Source organism: Antennarius striatus, chromosome 13 (assembly GCF_040054535.1).
Source record: "Antennarius striatus isolate MH-2024 chromosome 13, ASM4005453v1, whole genome shotgun sequence".
NCBI lineage: Eukaryota > Metazoa > Chordata > Actinopteri > Lophiiformes > Antennariidae > Antennarius > Antennarius striatus.
The window spans coordinates 5,004,724-5,011,907 of NC_090788.1; positions in this window are offsets into that span (position 1 = coordinate 5,004,724).

Sequence of the window (7,184 nt, forward strand, 5' to 3'; positions counted from 1 at the left end):
GTGGCTGTGCTGCATAAAAGAAAAACCCCAAACCCACCATTCTTCAAATTCATTCAAGTGTCCCTGAACGTACGGGTTCCCCGCCGCCCTCGACCCCCTCCCTGGACGGTCTGTTACCGCCCGACACAAAAAAAAACTCCACACACCTTTCAGCAAACACATGTTCACTAATTGTTACACCAGTGCAAAACGCCTTCATTTGCATATAATTATATTTACTTTCCTTACTTTTTAAATAAGGCTGTCCAAACTTGAGCTTTATATAATATTCTTTTCAGCAGGTTTAAAATACAGATACAGATTTTCAACCTGAAGGATGGAAGATTTCTGCTGTTTCTACGGTTACATTTTGAAATTAAACAGAGGAAACACAAATCAGTCGATTTTGTTTAATCCTGCTTAAAACAAAAAAAAACCCAGATTCTCTGACAGCTCAGCAGCTCAAAATGAAATAAGTAAAAGGATGAGAAATGAATGATGTTCACGATGCATCCTTTTCAATGACAAACTGCGGCTGTGTCTACATCCTGGGACATCTAATGAGCTTATAGCCCCACATTAAAGGAAATACCTTCCCCAACTGGACACTCAAATGCTTGCATAACAGTCGGCGCCAATATATTCACATTTTTAATGAAGCTCGCACGACAAAGTGTGTAAAATATTGTTTGGCGATGGGGACAGAATGTCTGATGTTTTGTGATTAGATGGATTTTGTTTATTCAGTTCTTGTAAAAATGTACCCAACATATTCATTTTCATGTGTTTTATTTCTCCCAGGACATTAATGACAATTTAAAAGTGTGAATAAATTAAAAGGCATCTCTGAGATGGGTGCCAGAGGGCTGATTCTGTTCCCGCTGACATGAAAGCGTGCCATTAATTATGATTTACAATATCTTGTAACAATCCGGGTGACCTTTTGAGTCGTAATGAGCAGTTCCACCATTATTAAGTCCTGAATATGAGCAGTAATCTGTTTATAAATATATAGTTTATAACACTGAACATACATGTTGTATCAGGTATAAGGGACGCATGATTTGTAAAGCATATATAAAGCATTATAAAGGTTTGTTTGTCAAAACCGTATCAGCTTAAGTAAAGACTTAGCTCATTAATAAATTCATAAATATAAATGTATTTCAAAGCAAAAAGAGAAAATGAATGAGTTTGATTCAGTTAAAATTAAGAGATAAAATTCATATCAAAAAGTACAATTCACATGAACATACAATGAATAATAAAACTGTAGGTATACATGTAAAAGAACCAGTAAAGAAAGAGTGAATATTTTACATGTGATATGAATACAATATGTTGCCATTAGAGATTATGTGAAAGTTGAATGTAATTCCGACAAAAAAAGATAAATACTTCAATTATCATATCAACACCTGGAGAAGGTAAATGATTTGTTAGGAAGCTGTTCAGTCCAGCAATGAGTAACAGTCAGATTTAAAGGTATTTAACTTGAATGAAGTGGAAAATCTGATGTGTGATTGTCATAAATAGACTCTGGAGCATTCAGCTACACAGTAATGCTGGTTTTAACTGTAAGGAATAACAGGACTTTAAAAAATAAAAAAAAAGATTTCCAGAACAAAAAAAATTATTTGAGTAGTTCTGAGTAATTTTTGTTGTTGTTGTTGTATGACTATTCTAACTTGCTAATGAAATCAAGGCCATAACAAAAAATGCAAAAGCTATAAATGTACCATTGAAACAAATATACACAACATTTTACACAGTCAGTGTTTATTGAGTCAAGACACCAGGACTCAAAAAAACTGAAGCAGTTAAATGACATTCAGACATTTTCAGGTGTCATTTTATTATTCGTACCTGTGTGTGTTCCGCTGCAACAAGTCAGAGTGTCTGCTGCAAATTGTTAAAAACACTTTTATTTTTGTAAGAGTCACTTGGGATTAAGTGAATTTCACTCATTTGAGATCATTTAAGATGATATAAGTGATTGAAAAAGCCAACATCTGCAATCAAATGCACAAACACAAAACCCCTGGCAAATAACTAAGGGAAATAAGTAGAAATATATGCAGACATAAGAAATATGATCATATATTTTATTTTGGCTCTTTGTTTTTCTAAATCTGTGGTCTTAAACATGTGGTAACATGTGGTGCCACAGCTCTTAAAATGTCATTCCCACCAACATGTTTACTGATCATTCACATGTTTAATCTGAGTCGTCTTTAGATGGATCTGTCCTAGAACCTGGAGTCAATTGACAACAGTGCAGTGAGGGCCTTTTGTCACCACTCCCCCCATCTCTGTTCTTCTTTTAACAATCCAAAGCAGCCAAGATGTATCTCAAGCCTGCCACTGCCCCCTATAGGTCACGAACAGACATCGCTATCGGTCAGAGAGCCGCGATGAAGGTCGTTTGTGTGTCTGAGGCTTGTTTACGTCCCCTCAAGAACCCTTCAGCAAAGTTTGAATTACATTCAAGTGTTTGTGTTTTGATGCATTTTAAGTTTTGGATCAAAAGATATAGACATTTGTGATTTAATAACATAACAGGAGAGGCATTAAAACACACACACACACACATAAACACACACCTGTTTAAGTGGAGCAAAATAAAAATCTGTGGCAATATTTTGATAGAATAAAAGCATCTAGACTAACAGAGAAAAATGAAATCCTACAAATAACAGACGATCAATAGGGTCAAAGGCACCACCACCACGTTATTGAAGTATCCATCAAGCACCTCCCTAATCGAGTTACAGCCGTAAGCTGTGAAGCTGGTGTCAAGCTAACGTGAAGGTAGCTCACACTGATGGATGTCTCACCGGAGCGAATGTTCCTAAGGACCCCTTCTGGATCTTATGAGGATGTCATCGACTCATTTTTGTTCAGGCATTGGAAATGTCATCCATGAGGCAAACATCTTCTGATTGTCCCTAAAATCCTTCAAATTGGAATCCTTTAACAATAAAAAAAAAAAAAAAAAAAGAATCCTGGATTCAGGTGATGATTCGGATCGATTAAAATCTGCTAAAGCAGGGGAATGGTTTTCATCATTCTATGACTCCTGACTGCTGTTATATACTGTCCCTTTCCATGCATGGCTCTTCTTTGTTGGTTTCCACTGAGATGTCTTTTTGGGAATCGTTAGAATTTGGCAGTTTTTAACAGCAGCTTTCCCAGTGTTGGACTTAAATGTTCCCAGCTTTTGGATTTGTTTGCATGATATTTGGTATCGGTTAAATTATTCGATTTGACACTGGTGATGCATAAGTTCGAAACTGACTGACTTCAACATGTTGGATTCTTGTCAAGTCATCACAAATTGAACTGAGCTTCTGACAGTCAGATCGCTCCAAAAACCAATTTCCTGGCAGCGGCGTTTTGATGACCGTCATCCCTCTTCTTCCTCCTTTTCCTGTCAAATCTTCAGCTGTGCTCTGACAAAAATCACAAAACTACTGTATATACGCGCGTTGGACTGGATGCAATCGGCTGTGATGCTTCAGCTGCTCTCCTTAATATGAGCACCAAGGGAAGGAAGAGATCTTCAGGTTTCAGATTGGATCAATTTAAGATGCGTTGCATTATTTATTTATTTGTTTGTTTGTTTTTCTCTTTTGCAATGAGAAAAACCCACTCACTATGTATTGACTAATTATTACATCACCACTATTTGATCCTGCTGCAGGAATGTTCCGGTCCAGCTCGTCCACTTTAAAGTAATGTAAATGCTGCTGAATATGCATTCTGATTAATACCTTTCGCTGCATTGTAATCCTTCACAGCCTGATTAAAGCTGATCCCAAAAACATCGCCTGTCATGAACATGACTCATTCTAAAAAGCTACCGTAATTAACGAATCGTGACTTGGCGGTAAAAAAACCAATCCGCATCGATCACGCAGACAACTTCTTCGTGGCTGCTGCCAGCATCAGGTCACATACATTAGTCTAACAGTTGACATTAGGAAAAGGTTGTTCGAGGACAAGCTCATAAATAGCTCTCATAACACACCGCCGGTTCGCTGCTCATGCCAGACAGCCGGAGAGTTTGAAATAAAACCATATATGCCAAGAGCGCTGGCAGGAGGAACAATGCTCTCAGTGAGCTCCACTGATGTGGGCCACGAGTTGGAGGAGGGAGGGCAAATTAAAAAGCAAACTGGCGGCTGAGAGGGCTTAAGGTAATGATTCATGGTCTTGGTTTTCATGGAATATTTCTCCGTATGTTAAATGCAGTAGATCTTTTCTTCACCGACTGGATGCCAGGAGACTCTATTTTGCTGATTGCAACTTGGTCTAAATGGGAAATTAAATGCTAAAATGCACTGAGTGCTTTTTCCTCCGAGTATTTAGTGTCCCTGCTTCATTTCCTTCACTCTGTATTTATGACTTCATTTCATATTTGCTGCTTCTGAAAGAAAAGTATTCAATAGCACTTAAGAGCTATTTGATCACCAGGTTCAACAGAGGCGGTAATGCTTTTTATTGCAGATATAAAAACCACACTGAAATGACAGAATAGCAAAAGCTGGTACTTATTTTAAGTTGTTTAAAGGATAATTTATGTTTTAAAAATGTCATAAACAGCTGCAGTCTTCCACCCAGCCCTCCTCCACTAACCCTTTGATATTTTTTTCACAGGATGGACTTCATTTGTGCACAACGCTTTGTCGCTGCTAGTGTCCAATGATCTTGTCGCATTTTCTCAAACCAACCATATTTTTTGTCTCACACGTGTACTTGTGGTTTTTTTTGTGGGCATTCTGAGTTCAAACTGAGGTGTGATCTGGCACGTGGTCAACACATTGCTGCAACTGGATAATTGATCAACAAAAACCTGATCTAGAATCAATGGAGGTGTGTCTCCTGCTATTTAAGGGATGCATCAGCTGCATCTACAAAGGCTGGATCAAAATGCCCATACACGTCTGAATTAATTATGTCCTCCCGCTTAGCGACTTACCTCCACTCTAATGGTCCTCACGGCTTGGCTTGACTTCAAATTAGTTCACTGTATGAACCTGGACTGTAGGCGTGACCTTTTTGGATATAGTAAAGAACAGCAAACACAAATTAAATCTCATCTGTGCTTCGGGGATTGAAGCGACAAAGTTCAGTTGCTGTCCCTTTTGCAGAAATGGCATAGACAGCAGAGAAGCATATATCTATCATTACAGAGTGTTTTATGGTCTCTATCTTACCTTATTGATTATCTTATCATTTTACTCAATCATCATGATAGAAATGTTGTCAAGATAATGAAGAGCCACAGAAGTTACTACAATCTCTCCTTTGAATATGTGATCATCCTAGAGCAGCTTTACTAACTAACACATCTGGAGGCTTTCCTCATGTACTGATTGATTACAGAATGCGAACACAGTACCGCACTATTCACAAAGGAGACATTATGAGTTATAAACCTAGTCTAGGAGTCTTGGTGTCTATATTCAGAGGGAACGGTGTATGGTGAGATGGATGGTTGACGTTGAAGGTCGCCTCACTGCCAGCTTTCTCCCCTGGTCTTCAAACAACAATCTCTGATTGTCTGAGTCGACCGACCCGTGAACAAAACCTAAGCAAGCAACAGAAAAAAAAACAAGAAAAAAAAAGCTCCAGGTCGGATTTAACTTGACAATTAAAAGAAAAAAAAAAACAGAATTAAGGAAAACGACTCGCAGACTGTAGCCTGCTATCTTCAGGGAGATACTTATTTCCTAGGCAACTGAAGCAAAAGCAAACAACACAACCAATCCCAGGAGAGAGGATTTATACTCAACATTGCTCATTACCACAAAATGCTGATTAGCGTTGCCTTCACTGATTACCCAAAGAAGCAGATCTCAGCAGTTTAATGGCGGCTGCTGGCTTTCCACTAATGAGGCAGTCAGGCGGTCACCTCACCTTTTGTTTGTCCGCCGATGGAAGTGTTGTTTGGCCCAACTATATCTCCATGGAAGTGGCACCTTTGAGCAGCTCCCTTTCCTCACCTCGGATTCTTTTTTTTTTCCTTCCAGGTTTCTCATCTCATCGCAGCGAGAGGCGGTGACTTGCTGTGAAACACCGGCCCCTGGCACACAGCCCAGACGGCATTTTTCACCCTGCAGGACTCGAATCTGACCATAAAACACGGGCAAACTAGGGCTGGGCTCTCGAAAAGCACCATTAAGTGCAAAGTGAACAGGCAGCTTTTCTTCCACTCAAGGGGCGGGGGGATTAAAGACCCATATGAACAAAGATATTAAATATGTGTGCAGAATGGCTATGCAAAGAATGCTCTCTGCTGCTTTCTATTCATGCCATGATTGCAAATTGCCATCAGCATGAATTTTGAAAGGCCGGCTCTCTGAGAGGCTTTTGGAGGGAATCAGCCATTGTAGCTGCAGAAGGCGACGTTCCCACCGCACACCTCTCTCCCGAAGAGCAAAGTCTTTGACAAAAAAAAAAAAAAAAAAATGCTGGCTCACCTAAAAAGTGAGGCATTTTAACTTTGGTGAAGGGAGGAAAAAAAGTTGTGTGGCGTTTTTTTCGGAGCAAGGTTGAATCCATGCACCATTTCATTCACAACTACGAAGGATAGAAACTAGTTTCATTCACCCAACATCGGGGTCACTGATGGACATCTGAGGTCACAGCCTGTGCGGCGTTGGTAATATTACACTAGTTGTTCCTCGATTGGGAACTTGTTGGTCGGTTGAACATGTGGAATCAGCAGCGGGGCCGATCAATCGACCAATCACTGATTGTTCTTCAGCTAACAGGCAGTCATGGAGAGGAGAAACAATACTGTTGGAAACCCGGTTCAAACCACTAACAGCCTGTCCGTCAGTATCATGGACTCCAAGCACCGCCGCTGTTTGTGCTCTATAATCATCACAGGACTTGGTCTCCTGCCCCAGTCAATGGGAATAATGGGCAAAATTATGGGATGGTGCTGCCAATAATGATAATTAGTGCTCCATACACATTTTCAATGCAATGTGGTCTGCTCACGTTGGCCCAAGAAAAGACCCACACAGAGATCTGTATGCACAAACCACAGACACACACACACACACACACACACACACACACACACACACACACACACACACACACACACACGAGCAATGCATGCAAACATTTATGATTTCTTTCCTTTTACTCACAACACATTTGATATCGACAGTCACCATTAAAGTTTCACA